The sequence below is a fragment of the Molossus molossus genome, unplaced genomic scaffold (genome assembly GCF_014108415.1).
Source record: "Molossus molossus isolate mMolMol1 unplaced genomic scaffold, mMolMol1.p scaffold_m16_p_18, whole genome shotgun sequence".
NCBI classification, from domain to species: Eukaryota; Metazoa; Chordata; class Mammalia; order Chiroptera; family Molossidae; genus Molossus; species Molossus molossus.
In genome coordinates, this window is record NW_023425353.1 from 26,800,188 (window position 1) to 26,824,708 (window position 24,521).

The following is a 24,521-nucleotide window of genomic DNA, read 5'->3' on the forward strand; positions in this document are numbered from 1 at the left end:
TATAGAACCATAACTATACAAGATAAACCCAGCTTCGCTTCCTTTGACGTCGCACACTACGGAGTCACAGTGTTTATTGTATTAAAATCTGTGTGTGCGCACACACACACACACACACACACACACACACACACAATGTTGTTTGTAAAATCCCTCCAAGGATTTTGTGCCCAGAAGTAAAAGGCTTTCCACTTAAAAGAAACACTTGTCCAAATTTAAAGATACAGACTTGGCCCAGCTAGTGTGGTTAAGTGGTTGAGCAGCGACCCATGCACCAAGAGGTCGCTGGTTTGATTCCTGGTCAGGGCACATGCCCAGGTTGTGGGCCTGATCCCCAGTGGGGGGGGCATACAGAAGGTGGCCAATGGATGTTCTCTCTCATTGATGTTTCTCTCTCTCTCTCCCTCTCCCTTCCTCTCTCTCTAAAATCAATAAAGAAAAAAAATAAAAAAAGATACAGACTCGTCAGGGTTGTTACTGGAAATAATTTCCTCATAGTGAACACAGTTCTGAAACTAAACATCTCACCAGAAATAAGTGGTAAAGAAGAGACGTTAATCCTTGAAATTGGTCCAAAATGTGCATTTTCTCTCTTGAGATTCTACCAGATCCCTGCAATCCACAGAATTCTCTCAGAAAATAAAACTAACCACAAATATAACAAAATAGTTACACCACTCAGCCAGAGGGCAGCTTCTTCCTACATCTCTTTCAGGACATAGGTAGCAACTTCTGGAGATTTCATAGTGACTACTAGAGATTTTCTTTAATGTTTCTAGTTAATTTTTTAGTAAATTCAATTAATTCCAAAATAAAGTTCCAAACATTGCTTACCAAAATGAGATTTGAATGTCTGCATTTACTCAAAAAATTCCACCATACTCACATCCCAACATGCCTTCATGCACCTATTAACTTTGCCAAAGCCAATTTACACCCTGCTGCCAGCCCACAACCTAGAGGATGAGTAACTTTGGAGTGGGCAGAAAGAGCTGGCTGAGCAGCTGTGGAGGAAAGAGGAACTGAGGATCACTCCCCTATAAGGAAAGCCAGTCTTGTTCATGCATGCAGGTGCCTGACAAAGTCTACATCATAATACCATCAGTCAGGGGAAGGATGAGATGGCATTCCTTCATTTAGCACATATTTGCTCATCACCCACCATATTCTAGGCACTGTTTTAAGCACTGGGAATTCTATAGTGAACGAGACAAGACAAAAAATACCTGCTCTCATGGATCATATATCCTACTATTTGTGAAAGATAAACAAGATAAAAATAAAGCAGAAAATGCCCTGGCTAGTTTGGCTCAGCAGTTAAAGCGCCAGCCCGTGGACCAGAGAGTCGCTGGTTCAGTTCCTGCTAAGGGCATGTACTTCAGTTGCAGTTTGTCCCCGGCCCCAGTTGGGGTCATGCGGGTGGCAACCATTCAATGTGTCTGTCTCACGTCGATGTTTCTTTCTCTCTTTCTCTTCCTCCCTCCTTCCCTCCTGCTCTATCTGAAGATAAATGCAAAAATGTTCTCAGGTAAGGATAAAATAAATAAATAAATCAGAAAAGTGCAGTCAAGTCACAGACAGGTGGAAGCAGGGGACAAGGAAAGCTGCTCTGAAAAGGTACACTTGAGCAAAGACATGAAGAAATCAAGGGAGCCATCCATGATGATATCTGAAGGAAAATCATTCTATGCTGAAGGAGCAACAAGTACAAAGGCCCTGAGGCAGGAGGGGGGATATGCTTCCCAGGAACAACAATTAGGCCACCTTGCCTTAGAGGTTATATAAGAGTATTAGCCCTAGCCAGTTTGGCTCAGCTGTTAAGAGTGTCAGCCTGCACACCAAAGAGTCAGAGTTGGATTCCAGGTCAAGGGCACACACCTCCGTTGAGGGTTCAACCCCCGGCCCTAGTCATGGTTGTGGTCATGCGGAAGGCAACCAATCAGTGTGTCTCTCTCACATTGATGTTTCCTTCTCTCTCTTTCTCTCTCCCTCTCTCCCTCCCTCCCACACTCTATTTAAAAAAACAAACAGCCCTGGCCAGTTTGGCTCAGCGGTTAGAGCGTCGGCCTGCGGTCCGGAGAGACCCGGGTTCGGTTCCCGCTAAGGGTGCGTACTTCGGTTGCAGTTTATCCCCGGCCCTGGTTGGTCGTGCGGGTGGCAGCCACTCGATGTGTCCCTTCACGTCGATGTTTCTCTCTCTCTCTCTCCCTCCCACTCTATCTGTACAAAAAATGGAAAAATATCCTCGGGTGAGGATAAAAAATAAAAAAAAATAAAAAAACAAACAGCCCTGCCCAGTTTGGCTCAGCAGTTAGAGCATCAGCCCGCAGACCAGATAGACCCGGGTTCGGTTCCCACTAAGGGCTCGTATCTCGGTTGCAATTTGTCCCTGGCCCCGGTTGGGGTTGTGTGGGTGGAAGCCAGTCGATGTGTCTCTCACATCGATGTCTCTCTCTCTCTCCCTCCCCTTCTCCCTCCCATTCTATCTGAAGATAAATGCAAAAATATAAAAAATAAAAAAACAATGGAAAAGTAGCTTCAGGTGAGGATTAAAAAGAAAAAAAAGAGTATCAGTTCTTATCTGAAAACCACTGGTTTTTGAACAGAAGAGTGACATAATATGATTTACATTTTAAAAAACATTTTTCTTAATTGATTTTTTTTTTTAGAGAAAGGGGAAGGGAGAAAGAGAGCTAGAAACACCCATGAGAGAGAACAATGACTGGTCATTTCTTGCACGCCGCACACTGGGGATTGGGCCCACAACCTGGGCATGTGCCCTGACCAGGAATCAAACCGGCGACCTCTTGGTGCATAGGTCGATGCTCAACCAGTGAGCCACACTGGCCGGGCAACATTTTTAAAGGAATACTCTAGCACCAGGGTTGAGGACAGACTGAAACGGGACAGAGAAGTAGTGACAGCAACTGGGAAGATTCTGCAAAACCCAGGCAAGAGATGAGATGAGAGTCTGTGGAGTAGGGTGGTAGCAATGGTGATAATGAAAAGTGGTCAGATTTAGGATATATCTGAAGGCAGACAACAGAATTTGCTGGTGGATAGTTTGTGAGATATGAGAGACGCAGTCCAGAATGACCTTAAGCTTTTTGGCCTCCATATAAGATTTTTCAGATGTATTTTGGGGCATGACTACTACCCACACTATAAACAGGCTCGAATCCAGAGACAAGAGACCATGCAAGCTATAAAAGGCATCTATAGGAACCTATAAATATATAGGCTTCTAAGGCTATATAAAAAAAACACAAAGAGAAATTCTCTGCAATAGCTTGTCACTTGTAAAATATTAATGCTACTACAGTTTTAATTATTCACACTTTTCTTTGTAGAGATTTTTATATATTTATGAGCAATTTATTTATTTCATAAATCACTAGTAGCACACTCTTTACTTCTCACTCTTAACCGATCTGTAGTCGACTGCTAACTAGCCTTCTGTAATTAATTCCTCTCTCAGATGCTGAAGTGCTCTTCTGGTCCTCCTGCCTCCCTGAATCCTTCCCTGATTCTGCTTTCTCATTCAACACACCTTGATGCCGATACTCTCCAAAGATGTGTCCTTGGCTATCTCTTCTTCTGTCTCCCTAGTATTTCATCTGCCAATTTTATCACTGCAAGCAACAGTCCCTTCAAAGTAAACCACACAAATTTACATCTCTAGTCTGACTCTCTTTGGACACAGTTTGCTATTTCGAATGGCATCCTTGACACTTCTACTTGACATTCTACAGCCTCTCAAATTCACTAAGTCCTCAAGTGAGCTTGAGTGGCCTTGAGTGACAGGTCACATAGCTTGGGATTCATTTGAGAGCTAACATGAAGCAAAATATGAATTTCTTGATATTCTTTTCTCATCTTTCCTTCTAAATTTACATGTTATCTCGTCTTGTTTTATGGTATATGTCACTTTCTACATGCTATAAAGGTAAAAAGTGACATATTTTATTGATATATATACCTATGTATACTACATATATCTTTATATATACTCCATATATTTGCTTATATATATTACATATACACACATATACTACAATATATTCTATTTACCATTAATCTGATTGCTTTATCTTCATTATTACATACACAATCATTTAGGAACTGTATGATTCACTTTGTATAACTTCTGTGTAGTAACAGGGTATAGTCTTTGCCAGATATTTGTTATATCACAAACAAATGTAAAAGACAATGGAAAAGGGCCAAAGAGCAAAGCCAACTCATTAAAAATTTCTTCAAAAGGTGCTTCCTTTTAAACTCTCTAAATGTCATTACCACTTGGGTTGCATTTTCTTTATTATGCAATTAACAAAGGTTCCTTACAAACAGGGAACCTTTCTGACGTATTTCATGAGGGTCTCAAATTCCTATCCTTAAGCCACAGGAAGCTACCCATTTCCTCAAGATATAAACAACAAAAAAGAGAAAAGAAAAGAAAAACTGGTGAAAAACAATGGGGACATAATTTTAAACATCAAAACAGCTTTACTCTCATTTTCTAAATACCAAATACAGTCTTTTAGATTAATCACCATTTCTAAATGCACCCTGCTTCTTACTACTGTTTCTGGAAACTTCTGTATTGAAATGATCCAGTCCATTCTTACTTTGCTACTAAAAGTGAGGCTACCAACAGCATCAGCAACACATGGGAGCCCGTCAGAAATGCAAACTAATGGGTCCTCCTCCCCCAGACCTACAGAATCGGACAAGCTCTTCAGGTAAACACTGGAGAAAAACAACTCTTTCCCAGAGTGATATTTTGAAAACACACTTTGACATGTCACATCTCTCATGAAAAATCTTCAGTGGCCAAAGAATAAAGTCCAAATGCCTTAGCAAAGGCATTTAATTGCAACAGTCTTCCCATTAAATCAATAAACATGTGTTGACCAGGTACTTTTGCAGACAGGGAGGATGTAGCCGAAGTCCCTGCTCTCATGGAGAAATTGCCCTCAGAACTCAACTTCTTCCAACTACTTTATCACCTGTGTTCTAGTCACACTACCTTATTCACCCTTCTCCAAATATGTCCATGCATTTTACTGGCTTCATGACAGGGTTCATCCTGTTTCCTCTGCCTAAGAATTTCTTCCACACAGTAAAAACTCTTTTCAACTGAAAGGTCATCAATAAAACCCCTTCCACCCATCCCAGGCCCTGTCCCTGACTCAATACCAACCAGGCTGAAATAATCTCTCCTTACTCTGGGCTTCTTCCTCTTATCCTCTAACACAGTTAGGGTTGTGACCCTAAACTGTGGTTTGTATTAAATGCCTGTTTCTACCTCATAAGGTGGTATGTATCTCAAGAGCAGGACTATATATTATTCACCTTTGTAGCCTTGGCACATGGCTCGGAATAAACAGACACTTAATTAAATGCTTTTCAAAAGTGTAACTCAGAGACGGAAGACTGTCTATTCAAAACTCTATTTTGGAAATCTTTACATTTTCCTTTCAAGTCTGTGACATTTTTTAATGGCATTATTCTCAATGATGAAAATATCCTTTGGAAGTATAATTAGAATTTTAGGAAACATCTAATCATTCAAATATAAGTGGTGTGAATAAAGGGGGTTATTAAGATGGGTAATACAACTGCTATTCCAAACTAAGCTTGAATTAATAAAACGGATTATTTTGGTGCATCATATAAATTCTTCCTAAAGTCAATTCCAAAAATGTCTTGAACAGTGACAGCATCACTATAATATTGTTATTCTCGACTCTAGAATCTAGAGTAATGGTTACAATAACATTCTTGTGAATGTACCAATTCTGACATGCTTTTTAAAAATGAAATACAATCCTTCTTCCAGCAGGTTAAGTCTTTCATAAAAAAAAAAAAAAAAAATGCCCGGCCAGTGTGGCTCAGTGGATTGAGCATCGTCCCATGGACTGTGATTCCTGGTCAGGGCACATGCCAGGGCTTCAGGCTTGATCCCCAGCAGGGGGTGTGCAGGAGGCAGTCGATCAATGTTTCTCACATCGATGTCTCTCTCTAAAAAAAAAAACATATTTTAAAAAAATGATCAGAAATGAATTATGAACAAAAGTGGAACCCTCTTTGTTTCTAAAACAGATTAAAGAGAAAATATTCAGATTGGAGACAGGCTACCAAAACCCCTTCCTGTCACCTTTGTTCCTTCCATTCCACACCCTTGGCATCTGAGGCCCCATGGAAACCCCAGGTTCCCTGGAAGACATTCAGAAGCCAAAGGAATAATGGAAAGAAGTTGGAAAACCTCCATCCTCACCCCAAGTACCAGGACCTTAGGAAAGTACATACTTCTACTGTCTGGGCCTCAGTTTCTTTATATGTAGAGAAAGAAAAAATTCAGGTTCCTTCCCATTGAAAATGCTATTGTTTCCAATATCTTCAACTCTGGAGACAGAGCACTGGCTAATTTACCTGACTCTCAGGGACCTTTTCAGGATGTATACACATGGTTACTACTTGGATTTGATTTGATTTGATTATTAAGAATTTTCAACATTCATATCCCAAATATGTATATTCATTTTTAAAGTATATAGAAGTAATATCACTAATATCTATATTAAATATTAGTAAAGCTCAATTTAATTTTTAGAAAAAAGATATAAATAAAACTTCTATGTTGATTTCCCCCATTGTCTTTGGAGCCCACTGATTGAAAGGAGAATGATATCCTCCACTAACATTAATGAGCATCTGCCAGATGAAGGACACTGAGCTGATGGGGTGGAGTAAAGAGGCAGCAGCAGTAGTTTCGGTCCTTAAAAAGATTATAATCTGGTCTCAAGTACAAATGATTTTTATCAAGTAACAAGGCATTTAGATAAACATACAAAACAGAAAAGGAATGCAAGACCATTTTGCCATGTCAATTTTTAAAATGTGACCAATTTTTTAAATATGTTTTTTATTGATTTTTAGATAGAGAGGAAGGGAGAGGGAGAGAGAGAATAAAAACATCAATGAGAGACAATGATTGGCTGCCTCCTGCACACCCCTACTGGGGACTGATTCCAAAACCTGGGCATATACCCTGACCAGGAATCAAACTAGTGACCTCTTGGTGCATGGGACGATGCTCAATCCACTGAACCACACCGCCTGGGCAAAATGTGACCAATTTTTTAGAAGTGGTAACTGTGGGTGATGGATGTGTTAATTAGCTTAATTGTGTTAATCACGTCACAATGTATATATATATATTGGTTCAGCATGTTGTACCCTTTAAATATATACAACTGTATTTGTCAATTATATATCAAGCTAGAAAAAAATAACCAGTTTTTCTCCCCTCACTACCCCTTACACACACACACACTAAAAAGAGAGTATGAAAATAATGAGAACATTTTTACCATGGTGTATGTAGAGCTGTGTTTCTCAGATTTCAGAGTGCATGGGACTCCCTGGGGGATTTGGTCACCATGCACCTTCTCAATCAGTAGTTCTGCTGTGAGGACCATGGCCACATTTCTAACAGGCTCCCAGGTGATAATGCCAGTGACCACACTGGAGTAGCAGAGGTAGAGAATATATTCTACACCGCAGTATGCTTCCTACAGCATTTCATTCTGAGAATATATAATCTAAAATTTCAACTTTTTTTTTTTTTACTTCAATTGAGAAAATTCCATGAAGTCCGACACTGGTTCAAAGCCCAGGATCCTAAGCCTATGCTTCATCTTAAAAATGGCATTTAAAAAAAAAAAAAAAGAATAGGATATTTGCCCAAAATTCTGGTGAAGGTTTTGATACTCACCAATCTGATTATTATATTTATTAACCTAATCCTTGTTTCAGTTGTCACATCCTGCTCTACCCTGTCCTTAAACTGTATCACAAAACGGCCATATCTCTACTTGATTGCCAGGAGGTGAAGTCCCTTTTGCCATCTGTTTATCTCCTACATAGCAAAGAAAGACTTTTTCTTGGCAAATTATTTAAAGTTTTTTGTTTTTTTTTTAAATTTCAGTTTTATCGAGGTATATTGACATGAAGTTACAAGATATTTAAAGTGTACATCATGGTGATTTGCTATTTGTATACATTGTGAAAGAATTTCCCCCATCTATTTATCTACTAATTAACACATCTATCACCTCCATTTATCTTTTTTTTTTTCCTCCTCTTTTCTTTTTCTTTTTTTGGTGAGAACACAAGTTCTATTCTCTTAGTAAATTTCAATTACACAATATGGTGTTATTAACTGTAGTCACCATAGCATACTTTAAATCCTCGGACCTTATTTATCTTATAGCTTAAAGTTTGTACCCTTTTACTCATCTCTCCCTACTTCTCTAGATTCTTTAAGATTCCCAAAGGTACAGTGTCTATCATGCAGCAGTCATGGAACTAGGAAATCAGAAAAAACTTTTGGACTTTCTGAAAGTTTGTGGTTAAGTCATATCATCATCACATAGAGAGGGCAATTATGGGTCCTCTTTGCAAAGCGAAAACACGGCCTATTTAACTACAAAACTCAACCTGAAGTACAGAAGGTCAACTTCAAACAAATTCAAGATCTTTCACTCAGGCAGTAACTTGACTTTCTAAGATGGTACTCTCAGTTTTAAAATAGCTCAAGAAGAAAACATATGCTTCTCTTTACTGTGTGTGTGTGTTTTTTTTTTCTTCCTGTTGTAAATTCTGCTAACCTATTATTTTCTTATGTTTAAAAACATCTTCATTCTCATTCACTATCCCTGGAGCAATGTCCCTGGCAAATTCTTCACAATTCCCCTGGAATCTTCCAGCACAGAAACAGGCTTCCAAGTCAAAACTTGTGCAAACATCACCTGTCAAACATCTGCAAGGTAATGACATATGTATCCTGAGCTCTATCATCATTCCCTTACTGAGACTTTGCTCAAATTCTTAGCACACCAAGAGACTTTCAAATAGCTTTCTCCTGCCCCTGTATTTCACAGGTTAAATGACTTACTCAAAGCTACACTGCTATTGAAACTAGTGTCCTGACCTTGTTTGTGCCTTTTCCAATAAACTACAGATAAGTAGAGGCAGCCAATTATGAGAAATAAAAATGCTCCATTTATAAACATTTATCAAAGAAGTTACCAATAAAAACATCTATATAAGGAAAAAGGAGAATGTTGAACTCTTTATCTTAATTGAAAAAGAAAGGGCAGACATCACACTGAATTCTTAGGCCAGTTACTCATACAACTGAATTTAAAACAGCAAATTCTCCCTCATCTATTCTACCAGGCCAGGTTTCACAGCAAATCTCTACTATTAAGAAAAGGGTAGAGCCCTGGCCAGTTTGGCTCAGCGATTAGAGCGTCGGCCTGCGGTCCAGAGAGACCTGGGTTCAGTTCCTGCTAAGGGCGTGTACCTCGGCTGCGGTTTGTCCCCAGCCCTGGTTGGTCGTGTGGGTGGCAGCCACTCGATGTGTCCCTTTCACGTCGATGTTTCTTTCTCTCTCTCTTCGTCTCTCTCCTTCCCACTCTATCTGAACAAAAAATGGGAAAAAAAGTCCTCAGTTGAGAATAAAAAAAAAAAAAAAAGGGAAGAGCCTGGCAAGTGTGGCTCAGTGGACTGAGTGTCGTCCCATAGACTGAGAGGTCCTGGTCTGATTCCCAGTCAGGGCACATGCCTGAGTTTTGGGCTCGATCCACAACAGGGGGTGTGCAAGAGTCAACTGATCGATGTTTTTCTCTCTCACCCTTCCTCTCTCTCTAAACAATACAAATAAAACAAAAAATAAATTCTTTAAAATAGGCTCAAAGACCTTTAGTCAAGATATGAAGATATACTCTCATTTTACATTGGAGGCAATTGAAAGAGGCATCTCATGTTGAAGAGAGCTGAAAGTGCCCTGTAACTGCATGAGGGCAGGGTTTCTGGACCATGCACTGCTGTGTCCCAGTGCCTGGAAACGTGCCAAGCACAGAGCATGTGCTCAACACACATTAGTTCAATAAATAACTCGAAAGAGAAAGTGGTGGGCAGGGGGGTGGAGTTGCAGCACACAGATATATACATGAAACACACTGGGATGGAAAATGGGGAAAAATAAATAAATCAGAGCTGGGCTTTGCATGGGTCAATGACAGATAATATGCCATGACTTCAGGTTCAACCAAGGGAAAAAGAAAAAAATTTGGGAGGAGATGAGGAAAGGTTGGGATGGACAAGAATGAGTAAGTTTTAGTCATTAGCAATTAATGACTATTCAGAGGCCTGAAAAAACAAGCTGAGGGCCATTCCTGCCTCAAGGTTCTCCACTTTCTGACAAATACTTATCAGTAAGTATAACTAAACAGAAAGTTTAATTCCAAATAATAACTATTAGTTTGGAAAGAAGAAAGCCTGGAATCCTATTTACCTATATCACTTTTTTTTTTTTAAGTACGCATTTTCAAATCCTCCTGAACTAACCTAAGGATGAAAACAAATAATATTGCAGCTGGTTATCAAAAACAACATGGTGCTGTTTCCTTAGTTCTCACTAGTTACCGACACTCGAATTTTTTAAACACCCAGATCATGAACAGAATATTTTCTGTAAGTATTGTATTATCACCTTCCTAAATCACAATATTTCCTCTGTCACCAGCCCTAATTCCAAAAGACAGTATCATAGAAGAGACTACCTGTTACTCATGAACTCAGTGCATACATTATGTATTCTAAATGCCTTCAAGGCTAGTTCTATCACCATTAATAATGCAAAGTTTCCAAAGTTAAGGGCTTGAAAATAAGCTAACAAATTTGGTCCTAATTTTTAAATACCCTATGTTCCAACAGCATTGTATACTTTTTAAAGTACTTTCACAAGACCATCTCATGGAAACCTCATTTGAAGTAGGCAGAGCAGGTATTAGTCCCATTAAAAACAATTAATATGAAAAGGTCAAATAAACAACAATTATTGCTGGAACAAGGGCTAAAAGATAGGTCTCTGAAACATTATGTATTTAGTCCAAACTCCATCATGAGCTCAATGTTTTTCTATTTCAACAAGCAGCATCGCAATCATGTACAAAAGGTGACAGTAAAAAGGGGACTTGAAAAGGGAAGGAAGCGCAAATAAGCATTCCAAGTGAAACTCCGTTCTTAAACAAATACTGTTTGGAAACCTAGCACAGACCAGGCACTGTTCTGGATGCTTTGACTTCAGCCATGAACAAGACAAATTCCCAGCCCTCACAGAGCTTACATTCCAGCAAGGGAGAGAGACGATGCAAATACATACTAAATATCAGGAAGTCACAAGTGCTGTAAAAAGAAACATAGGTTTCACCTATATGTGGAATCTAAATAAATGTATTCCCTTACATGTGGAATCTAAGAAATGCAGGTTTCACTTATGTGTGGAATCTAAAAGAGCCAAACTCATAAAAACAGAGAAGAAATTGTGGTTTGCAGGAAGTGGGGGGTTGCAGGAGAGATGCTGTTTAAGGACACAAATTTGCAGCTACCAGATAAATAAGTCCTAGAAATCTAATGTATAGCATAATGAATACAGACAACAATATTGTATTATAATTATCAAACTTTCTAAGAGACTGGATCTAGATCATTTCCACCACAAAAAAAGATATTATAATGATGTGATGTGACAGAGGTGCTAACAATGGCAATCATATTACAATATATAAATGTATCAAATCAACATGTTGTACACCTTAAATTTACACAATGTTATATGTTAAATACATTTCAATAAAAGAAAAAGAAATGTAGATTACACAACACTGCAAATATACTACTCTGGGACCAACCTAACTACCACTGAACTATACACTTTAAGTTGGTTGTATGATATGTCAATCTCAGTATCTCAGTAGAGCTGTTTTTTAAAATGTAGGGTAAGGGAATAACAAACAATGGGGTTGAGTATTAAACTTCACAATTTTGTGCTACTTAAGCACTTAGCCAAGGTAAGATGGCAGATCGATCACACATCCCCGGCCTGGCTCCCAGAACACTGCCAGAAGGCAATGATGGGACTTGCCTCCAAAATGTTGAAGGAAAATTTCCAACTGAGAATTCTATACTAAGTTAAATTATCATTCCAATGGGAATGTAGAATGCAATACCCCAAAACATTTATCTTCCACAAATTTTCTCAGGATAAGCTCTTCGAAAATGACAGAGTAAATCTGGAAAGAGAAACACAGGAGACACAGGACACAGGAGAAAGGTGAAGAAATCCAGAAAAGAAAGTGAAGAGGGGTCCCAGGATGACTCTGGTGTGTCTCCTAAACCTAGTAGACAAACATCTAGACAGATCAGGGACTATAAGCAGTTCAAAATCCCCAGGGATTTGTGCAATTAAAAAATAATTTAAAAACACCTCTCAGTTAACAAAGAAGTACAAAAGAATGTGGAACTGAAGTATATTTTGTCAACTGAATCATAAAAAGGAAAACAGCCCATAACCAATACAGGTGAAACTGATATAAATGTAATTATTTTGTGACACATATACACATTTTTTAAACTTCATTTAATGTTGTAGTCATTGTTTTACCATTTAAATTCCATGGGCTGGCTAGCTTCAGTTCTCAAATCTCAGTTCTCAGAATAGAACCCCTAAAGATTCACACCAAATGAAATGCCTCTGACCCATAACTAAATTCTTAATAATATGGTTTTTTCATCCAGATATAAGACAGTATTAATTCAGACTCACATACTAATTATCTTTCAGCAGGAATGCTGTTCCCAGTCACAATGTCCCTTTCCTTTTAAACTGGTTTTTGAATAGCTGGGACCCTCAACAGATTATCTTAATCCAGTTGACGGGTATAAGAAAGTCCATTATAATGTTCCCATTTGTTTATGCTGGAAATTGTTTATAAAACATTTTTAATTATATTCTTTTTTTTTTTAATCCTCACCCAAGGATATTTTTTTTCCCCCATTTATCTTCAGATAGAGTGGGAGGAAAGGGGGGGAGGGGGGGAGAGAGAGAGAAAGAGAGGGAGACATCAATGTGAAAGAGACACATCGACTGGTTGCCTCCCACACGACCCCAACCACAGGGCCAGGGACTGAATGGCAACCGAGGTACATACATGCCCTTGGCCAGAATTGAACCCACGACTCATTGGTCCGCAGGCCGACACTCTAACCGCTGAGCCAAACTGGCCAAGGCTATATTCATTTTTTTAAAGTATAGCAAAGGGATGTTCCTAAGAAAAGCCATCTTACTTTTAAATATTCCTATTACTACAACCATGTGTTATTTTCCACAGCAGTATGGTCATCAAATATCCCAAAATACTACCAAATTCATACCTACTAAGAGAAACAATAACATTCAATTTAAAAATAAAAAAAAATTTTGCTTAAAGTACTACACACAGATACTCTGGGAGTTCACAAAGTGTGGGGTAGACAACAGGCTGACACAGTGATAACAAGTCTGATGCAAGGCAGACTGTACTGAAACGCAGGGTTCTGTAATCCACCAAGACTGATTCCAGAAAGGCGGCAGGGAGGATAGTGGGGAGACTGTACCACGGGCTTGTCTTAGTGGACACCATTAAGCCACTTCTTTACTTATGCTAAGTTCCTTAAAAAAATTCTAAATGGAACTTGCATGACTGACTCCAAATAGTCGATGTAATGTTCACCTACATGGAAACACAGTGGAAAGGGTACACACAATGAAGTCGGGCAAGTCTTGTTTCCCGTCCCATCTCTGCCACACAGGAGCGGTGAGATGATAGGCAAAGTCTCGATCGCTGCCAAATGGAGACTTGGCACGGCATCTGACGTGTCCTAAGCATTCCCGACATGTTTGTAGAATAAACGGATGGATGGGCAGTATTACTGTGACGAGTAAATGTGAAAATGCTCACATCATTATGGTAGCACTCAGTAAAAGCAGCAGCCCTCCCCACTCCCATCCCTTCTTTCCCTTCCTTTCCCCAGGGCTCAGTACCCTGCCTTGTTCTCATCTGCTGTGTTTTGCTCCCCCTCAGAGATGACCTATTCCCATGAAGGGAGTGAGTTAGCTTTTGTGTTTTTTGTCTTTCTGGATTTTAGTTACTCTTCAATACAACTCCAACTCTTTAATAGTAAATAATGATGTAAGTATAAAACATCCAAACACATTATCTATCAGTAGTTCCAAACAGGCACAGTGGTCACTTTGTTGGGGTAGAGATCACTCACATTTTTAGGAAATAGAGGCTACCCTGTTTCAGTGGAATTCATGCTCTGGCAGTTGGAAGGAAGAGGTGAGACTATTTTGTGCTAAGTGTATTCACATTACGGAAAGTGGCTTTCTTTTCTCTTTACTTGGCATTTTAAAAACTGTTCATTTTCTTTTTATGCTAAAAGTCTGTAAGAACTGAAGGGGCCCTACAGTTAATTTTAAATAAAATTAACTATACGAGTCAAATATTTCTGGCTCAACTTTGCTGGTTAAATTCCCTTAGAATTAGCCATTCATAGAAAATTAATTGTTAAGAGAAGTTAGCACACTTGCATACCAAAAGTACAATTTAGAGCTCACAATGCAGGGCTCTGTGGTACAAGGTGCTTAGGAGCAGCTTCCTGTCATATTCTGAGACCCCAGAACTTCTCTGGAGAACAGATCTGTTGCTGGCAAAAACTGTACACTGGTCTGATAGAATATTCTGGATGTGGAGAACTGATGAGGGAAGATTGTTCGGGTCATAAATGAAGAGCTTCTGGCCATAAGAACAGCAGCCTACCAAGACGGCCCCCAAGGAAGGATCAATAAATAAATGACTTACCAGGGTACCCAACTTGAGTACCTTCAGTTGAGTTAAATTCATATTAGGATGTTTTTCCAAAACATGAATTGCATGAGCCAATATATCAGCAACACAGATGTACTTTATATCAGTTGAAATACTGATCCCCATTTGCTGAATCAAATTCTTCTGCTACCGCTTCAACATCATTTGGACTGTAGTAAACAACATGTGTCCAGTGCAAGTTCAAGTATGTTTCCAAATACTTTAAGAAATGATCAGAGAGCCCTGGCTGCTGTTGCTCAGTGGTTAGAGCATCGGCTAGCACACCACAGAGACTTGGGTTTGCTTTCCAGTCAAGGGCATGTACCTGGGTTGCAGGTTTGGTCCTGGCCCCAGTTGGGGCGTGTGGAGGAGGCAACCAATCGATGTGTCTCTCTCACATGGATGTTTCTCTTTCTCCCCCACTCCCTTCCTTTCCACTCTCTAAATATCACTGGGGAAAATATCCTTGGGTGAGGAGTAACCTAAAAAAAAAAAGAAAGGATCAGAGAAATAGTGGTCATTGGTGGCACAGGAATGTGTAGGTCCTATAGCTATATCATTCACACTTGGAAGAAGCTCATGTTCGACTGTTTTTAGATGCAAACGAGAATTATCTTCTTCAAATTAAAAAATTTCCACAGTACTCTTTAATTCTGGATGGTTTACCACAAAGATGATTGTGTCATCACAGTCTGTGAGAACGCTGACACCCTGTGGATTAGACAAGCCAAATTAAACCCACGGGTGAGCCCTGGCCAGTTTGGCTCAGCGGTTAGAGCGTCGGCCTGCGGTCCCGAGAGACCCAGGTTCGGCTCCCGCTAAGGGCATGTACCTCGGTTGCAGTTTGTCCCCGGCCCTGGTTGGTCGTGCGGGTGGCAGCCACTCGATGTGTCCCTTTCATATCGATGTTTCTCTCTCTCTTCCTCTCTCCCCTTCCCACTCTACCTGAACAAAAAATAGAAAAATGTCCTCAGGTGAGGATAAAAAAAAAACAAAAAAAAAACCCATGGGTGATTCTTAATTCCCATGTCCTTGGGTTTTCATCTTGTAGACCCATCATTAGTATTCCTCCAGGTGTATCTGGGACAAAACTGGAGTCCTGGACATTTTAGACCCACAATGAGAAAAGCCAGACCATGGGAAAGTATGTCAATATCTTCAGCACCAGCTTTGATGCCTTTAATCAGGTGGCAGTTTGGAAGGTCTACGGATTCTACCTCACTGGAGGCTCTAAGTTGATTCCTGAGTGCCAGTGCTATCCCCAGCAAGCTCAGACCCAGCAGCCGCCCCAGGGCTTGAGAACAGTCCAACTCAGGGGGGGTGGGGGTCTACATTCCACCCCATCTTCGGTCTTGATGAGCTTTTTAAAATATTTTATTTTTAGAAAGAAAGAGGGAAGGAAGAGCGGGGAGAGATATCGATGGGCTCCCCCTCCTCCCCACCCTCCCCCCACTGGAGATGGAGCCTGCAACCCTGGCAAGCACGCCCACCAGGAATGGAACCTGCAACCACTGGGTGCATGGGATGATGCTCAACCGAGCCACAGCAGCCAGGGCATTGATGAGCATTGTTTATGGAATAAATTCATAGTCTAAAAATGATAATCTAATCTGATATCAATAAAGTTTTGTCATCTTCTCCCCAGAACTGGCCCCCTTTCTAAAATTCTCTTTTTTCTCTACCAATCAACCAAAACTAAGCACCTAGGAGTTCTATACTGTGCTAGGTACTATGAAAAATTCTACTCTCAAGAAATTTTACCTACTTGGAAACTAACTTGTAAAACAATAAACAGAAAATACTAAACTATTCTACTTATCCAACAGTTATTTAACTGAAAATTCAACTTCATGAGATAAAGAGTCAAAGAACAGTTTTATTCTTTTTAAGTTGTTGTTTTTTTTTTTTCCTTTATTGATTTTAGAGAGAGGAATGGAGAAGGACAGAGAGATAGAAACATCAATGAGAAAGAACATCAGTTGGCCTGAATGCCCCCCATTGGAGACTGGGCCCACAACCTGAGCACATGCCCTGATCAGGAATCAGACGGTGACCTATTGGTGCATGGATCGATGCTCATCCACTGAGCCACACCAACTGGGCTAGATTAGTTTTTTTAAAGCCAGGATAGATGTAATAATAATTTCATAGACACAGTCTTGGGGCTAATTGTTCATCTCCAGGAACTCACCATAAGGGAATAACCCTAAAAGAGGAAGAGGATAGAGAAAATGACTGAACAGATGTTCGCTGCAGCATTATGTATAAAAGGGGGAAATCAGAAATAGCTTTAAAAATCAACAATAAAGGTGAATCTGTTTTGGCCCATGCACTAGATGATATATTATACAACCATTAAAGTATCTGGGAACATTGCCTAACATTAAAAAATATGTACATTATGTTAAGTGGAAAAAGATATTAAAAAGTATATCCAGCCAGCCAGTTTGGCTCAGCGGTTAGAGCATCGGCCTGCGGTCCAGAGAGACCTGGGTTCGGTTTCCGCTAAGGGCATGTACCTCGGTTACAGTTTGTCCCCGGCCCTGGTTGGTCGTGCAGGTGGCAACTATTCGATGTGTCCTTTTCACCTCAATGTTTCTCTCTCTCTCCCCCTCCCTCCCACTCTATCTGAATAAAATATCAAAAAAATGTCCTCAGGTAAGGATAAAAAAATAAAATAAAATAAAAAGTATATCCAGCATCTAATAGTGATGACATTAAACAACAAAGTATGTGTGGAAAAGTGGGAAGTAACACAAAATAATAATTGTGATAATCTGGACGGCAGGATTAAAAGGTTTTTTTTCTTCCTACCTTTCTGAATTTATCAGACTTTCCTCAATAAGCAGGTATTACTTATATAATAACTTAATAAAGATGTAAATGTTTTAGGAATATACAATTCTCATGTATTTTGGTCAGCGCAGAATTGTTCACGTGGAGCCCAGTGGATCTTCCTTTCTTAAATTATTCATGAGCCTGACTCATCCCTAGATAACTAGGATCACAGTAGTAAATATGGTATGTTTCATAATATCATGTGACAGAGGAGTGGCCACTCAGGATGACTTTTCATTAGACACTGTAGGCACAGTGCCCTACAATATTTGGGGGGGAGGTCCCATGAAAATGGTTTCATTAATTACAAAATCAGAAGAAAAACATGAACTGTTTGGCTAAAGAAGATGTTTTAATATACAATGTTAATATATTCACCTTTATACCAACAGTCATAAAATATAATTTTTAATACTTTTTTTATGAAGGAAGGTCCATACAAAGGCAAAAGTGCCACAGGCTCTTGAAAGCCATACTGGGGCCCTGTCACTAAAGCTGAGGACCAAAACTGAAGAAAAAGACAGCAATTTAGATTTGGGAGAAAAGTATTTCAATCAGGTAGAAAGAGAAGTTGATGAAAAGGTCCTAAAATGGGGTAAAATACTGTTAGCATGTATGAAAACTGTAGTAATATCACAAAGGGCTGGCCTGAACTACATTTAAGAAGAATAAAGACAACTTTCTATAAGGAAAAAATATAGGAAATACAAAGGATGTAGCACAGATCTTAAATACAGTGAAGATAATACATTCTGTTTATAATCCCCCTTTCCTTTATCACGCATAAGCATTCTCAAATAAACAGCTTTTCAAGAGAGAGACAACTTGGAACACAATTAAGAATGATAAGGGATTTAGAAATTTAACCAAGGAGCGGAAAGACCTGTACACTGAAAACTATAAGATATTGATAAAAGAAATTTGAAGACTCAAATAAATAGGAAGATTTCTTATGTTTATGATTAGAAGAATTAATATAATTAAAATGTTCATACTATCCAAGGCAATCTACACATTCAGTGCAATCCTTATCAAAATTCTGATGACAGTTTTCACTGTTATTTTCTTTTAAATCCCAAAATTCATATGGAGCCACAAAAGACCCTGAATAGCCAAACAAATATAGAGAAAGAAGAATAAAGCTGGAGCTATCAAACTCCTTGATTTCAAACTGTATTACAAAGCCATGGCAATTAAAACAGTATAGTACAGTACTGGTATTTTAAACACACACACACACACACACACACACACAAACACACACATATAAAGACCAATGGAACAGAATCAAGAGTCCAGAAATAAACCCACACAAATACTGTCAACTAATCTATAGAAATTATAACAAAAATACAGAATGGAGGTAGGGGGTAGTTTTTTAAATAAATGATGCTGGGAAAACTGAACAGTCACATGCAAAAGAATGAAGTTTAATCCTTATTTTATGTCATATGCAAAAATCAACTCAAAATCAATGAAAGACTTAAACATAAAATCTGTAACCATGAAATTTCTAAAAGAATACATATGGGTAATCTCTTTGATATTGGTCTTGGCAATGTTTTTTTGGATATGACACCAAAAGTACAGGAAACAAAAGCAAAAATAAACAAGTGGGATTACTTGTGAACTTCTGCATAGCAAAAGTAAAAAAAAAAGAAAACTTTACCCATGAAATAGGGGAAAAACCTGCAAACCATATATCTGATAAGGGTTTACGTCTAAAATATGTAAGGAATTCATATAACTCAATAGCAAAAAAAAATAAATAACCTGATCAAAAAACGGGCAAAGAATCTTCACATTTTTCCAAAGAAGCTATATTAATGTCCAACTAGTATGTGAAACGGTGCTCAACATTACTTATCATCAAAGAGATACAGATCAAAACAACAATGAGATATCACCTCACATCTGCGAGAATGATTATTATCAAAAAGACAAGATAATGCTGGCAAGGATGTGGAGAAAAGGGAAATCTTGTGCACTGTTGGTAGGAATATAAACTAATGCACAGCCACTATGGAAAACAGTACAGAGTTTCTTCAAAAGTTTAAAAGTAGAGCAGTCATATATGATCCAGCAATCCCACATCTGGGTATATATACATAGGAAATGAAAACAGTATCTCAAAGAGACATTTATAATTCCACGTCATTGCAGCATTATTCATTTTATTGTATAATCAAAATTTGCTAAAAGAGTATATCTTAAGTGTTTTCTCAGCAAAAAAAAAATGTGAGGTAATGGATGTTAATTAATTTGACTGTGGTTACTGTTACACTGTATACAATTATTTGTCAACTATACCTCAATAAAGCTGGATAAAAAAACACATCAAGTAATAAATAGGTGATAAAAAGAGATATTTTAATAGGATCAGAGAAAAATATCCCAAACAGATTAAAACTGGAACAATTCCAAGGACTGGAAGAGATGATCTAATGTAACTGGGATTAGAAGTGTGTCCAAGAAGAGAAAACGGTATTTCCATTTAATAATAAAACTGTTCTAACTCCTCAATGTTTTTAATGATTGACAGTAAGGGCACCTCTGCATCAGAGGGAGTATTGAACAAGGGGATAACCAAGGCCTTATCCATCCACAGTAATCCTCAGGGAAGTAGAGGTCTTCTGCAGGTTGGGTTCCCTAGAAGGAAGACTGAGATGGATAGTGTGCAGAAAGTGTGTCGGGGAGTGCTCTCCATATCACCCCTGTAGGGAGAAGGGAAGGAGACGGGAGCAGATGGAGAAGTTAGGCTGTGATGATGTCATAATGGCCTCAGCTTACCCCTTCAGAGTCAGGGCAAGAGGTCTGGATGGACCTTTATACCCCTTCAGCCCCCCCAGTCACTGAAAGCAGATTGCTCCTAGATTCCCTTCAGCTGAGGGCTAACAGCTGAGAACTATTGGCTGGCACAGGACCAGCAACAAGTGGGATCTGGGAGGTGCAGCATCCACTATAAAACCATACACAGGCCCAACTGTGGTTGACCATCAACCCATGCACCAAGAGGTCACCGGTTTGATTCCCAGTCAGGGCACATGCCTAAGTTGTAGGCCTGATCCTCAGTGGGGGGCATGCAGGAGGCAGTCAATCACTGTCCTCTCTCATCAATGTCTCTATCTCTCTCTCTAAAAATCAATAAAGAAAAATTATTTCTTTTAAATCTTACACAGAGGTGGTGCTTTTACATGAATGTACTAAATGCCACTAAATTGTTCACTTTAAAATGGTTAATTTTATGTTACATGAATCTTACCTCTGTCCCACAAAGTAAACCCCTAAAACATAAATAAACTGTCATTATTCAAACTGTTAAAAAACAAAAAAACCTTACATAAAACTTTTGTGTATCAATTATTTTAATAGGATAAAACACATTAAATGCCAAAACCAGCCTTTGGTACTTCACAACATTCTGTCATAAAATATTCAGTAGCTCACTGGCCTCAGTAGGAAACAGCACAGCATGTAAATATTACATTTACAAACAAATTAATTTTTTTAAAAAACCCTACTTTCATTCTAACTACAGAAAGATCTCATCCCACTCTCCACAGTCAAAGTTTAGAAGGTTGAGAATCCTCACCTACATACAGCACTATGGTTGTGTAAAGTTTGAAGTTCAAAAATAACCAATAATATTCAAATTAGTTGGAAAAGCAAATGTATTTTTGTAAACCCTTCTCTCCCCTCCACAACATAATTTACTCACCTATAGAAAACACATGTTAAGTGTAAATGCATTCAACCTCTTCTAAGTGATAAGCTTTAACTGTGCTATTCCCTCATGCTATTAATTACGACATTAATGGCCTAACCAAGTCCCTCAGTTGCTTAGAGCGTCATCCTGATACACCAAGGTTTCAGGTCTGATCCTCTGTCAGGGCACATACAAGAAACAACCAATGAATGCATAAATAAGTAAAACAAGAAATCAATGGTTTGCGTTTTCTCTCCCCCTCCCCCATCCTCTTCTCTCTCTTTCTAAAATCAATAAATTATCCCCAGTCGGGGGGGCATGCAGGAGGCGGCCAGTCAATATTCTCTCTCATGGATGTTTCTAGCTCTCTCTCTCTCCCTCTCCCTTTCTCTCTCTCTGAAGACCAATAAATAAAAAGGAATTAAAATAATTAAATTATTCCTGGCCAGTTTGGCTTAGCAGTTAGAGCAGTGGCCCAGGGATGGAAGGGTCTTCTTGGCTTCGAGTCCTGGTCGAGGGGATATACCTGGGGTTGCAGGTCAGATCTCCAGCCCCTCTGGGTGTGTAGGAGAGGCAACCAATCGATGTGTGTGTGTGTGTGTGTGTCTCTCTCTCTCTCATCAATGTTTCTCCCTCTCTCTCTCTTCCCCTCTCCTCTATCTAAAAAATCAATGGGGAAATATCCTCAAGTGAGGATTAACAAAAAAAGTTTTTTTTAATATTAGGACATTAACTTATTTATAAAAGTTTCTGTGCCACAAATATGACATGCAAATATCAAATCATGAGAGTTCCATAAATCTCAACTGAAATTCAAGTTCAATACCATGAAAAATAATAAAATCCATAGAAAAGAACAAAATTTGACACACACTAAATATGCATACATTTGAAGGATAATTATCAATTCCTTAATATTTTAATTCTGTACTCCTGAAAAATAAATCAACAACATCTAGTCCTCTATGGTCAGAATAGCTGGATTTTCCATAAGTCGCAAGAGTAATTTACTTCCTCTGGGTAAAATGCTGCTATTGAAACACATTCAGTTATGACACAAATATTAGTAAGGCTTTCCTTCTGCTTATAAAGTTTATTATTTACACTTCAGAGAAAAAACTGAGGTATGGACATCAGCAAGCCGAGCCTGCCCTCAAACTGAATTATCTACCTCTCTGGTGACCAGAATGAACCATTTTTAGAAAAAATAATAATAGCTTATAATTCAATACAGAAAGATTAAGAACTGTACTCATGTAAAGATTAAGCTGTACTCATGTAAAGATAAAGTAGCTTCTTGTCATTTATCTCTGAAATTCTTCGAAAGCTCAGACAGAAGGAAAATAATGGGGAAAAGTGGATCTAAAGTGCCACAGTCAAACCAAAATAGCTAAATTCAGGCACATTCAGAAAAGCCAAATTAAGATCAATAGAACAAAATAAATGGGTGTTATTTTGAGCCACTAAGTTTGTGATCATTGTTACAGCAGCAACTGAAAACTAATATAATTATTAAAATCTATTATCTTGCTAGATATTAAATAAGAGATATGTCTAATACATTTTAATGTGTTCTGTTCAAAGCTAAGCAGGGTTCTCTGTACAATCTGGCCCCCAATAATACCTTTTGAATGAATGACATCTTGTCAATGTCCTCATTGTCTTCACTAGAGGGAGAATTATATTAGAACCAGCCTAGATCGAATTTCTTTAGTAGGGTTCTTTGTCACAAAGCCCAAAAGATACAGACCCTCACATTTTATTTTATTTTATTTTATTTTATTTTATTTTATTTTATTTTATTTTATTTTTCATTGATCTTAATTTGGCTTCTCTAAATGTTCCTGAAATACAAAAACCTCTATAATGTCTATTCTTTTCAAGGATGGCTGATTTTCTAATAATAACAAATAAACTGAAGTATCCCCAATTAAACTAAAGTGTTCAATGCTTACTAGATATTTTTTACAGTATCAGATCTTATAAATTAAATACATAAATTTACCTTCTTAATTGCTACAAAATCAGTGTTGTGTTTGTGTGTTTGTTTTTAAGAGGAAGGGGGTCATACCACTCCCCTACACAAAATCCATTAATGGCTCTTCAGTGCCTACTGAATCAACCAGCATTTCCTTACACTGATATTCATAGTACACCCCCAAATCTCTCTGTCCTAATCTCCTACTACTCTCCACTCTTATGTCCATTTTCCTCCGGCCAACAAGACAATCGTTCCCCAGGAACACCATGCCCCAAGCCTGTCTCCACATCTTTGTTCATGTTCCCACTGCTGGGAACATGGCATCCTCCTCCTTTCCTACTCCTCACTTCTGATTTTACCTACTCCATGAACCTTTCTCGCTCTCTCAACAAGATGGTCTCTTTCTCCTTGGGATCTTCAAAGTCCTTTGGAGATGTCTCATGGTGATCAACCCTCTCCTGTGCATCATGGTTATTTCTATAATTAACTCCTTACACTTGAAGACTATGAGCTCATGAGCTTGCAGAACCTAACCCATTGTTCAAAATGGGCAGGCAATGTGTGTCTGTTCATTTGGACTGATTCTACCAGTATTTTAAGTCCCTTTGGTGACTGGGTTTTGGGTTATAAACATTATAGGTCCATCACAATTGATTCTGAAGGCCTATATATAAATTCTCCAACCAATCTGATACTGCTTTTGGTATCCAGTATGAGGCGAGAAACCTTCGTAACTTAACTTTCTTCCAAATATTAGCCAACTGTCTTAGCTTTTTTACAAAATTTAAAAATATATATTTTGTTATTGATTTTTAGAGAGAAAGGGAGGAAGAGGGAGAGAGAGAGTGAAACACTGATCAGCTGCCTCCTGCATACCCCCTACCAGGGATCGAGCCTGCAACCCCGGCATGTGCCCTGACCAGGAATCAAACTGGTGACCTTTTGGTGCATGGGATGACGCTCAACCAACTCGGCCACACCGGCCAGGCTGTCTTAGAGTTTTTACCTTTTCTTTTTTTTTCTATATTTTTTAGCAGCAATTCACTTTCTCCATGGGTTTAAATTTTTGCCTTTATGATATGTTAAGTGTGCGTGTGTTTCTGAACTTTATTCTGTTTCAATTACTCTAGCTTGGGGTTTTTCAAACTGCAAGGTTTCACCTATTAGTGATTCCTAAAATCAGTTCAATGGGTCATCACCACCACTGTTGCTTTCTTTTAATGAAATAGAATAG

General features: G+C 38.7%; 1 protein-coding gene and 1 pseudogene across 1 annotated transcript in view; both read right to left on the minus strand.

Moving 5' to 3' along the window:
- VGLL4 (vestigial like family member 4) overlaps positions 1-24,521 on the minus strand; it is a 157,451-nt gene that overhangs the window by 101,707 nt on the left and 31,223 nt on the right. The window lies entirely within an intron of this gene.
- LOC118633477 lies at positions 14,502-23,555 on the minus strand (annotated as a pseudogene).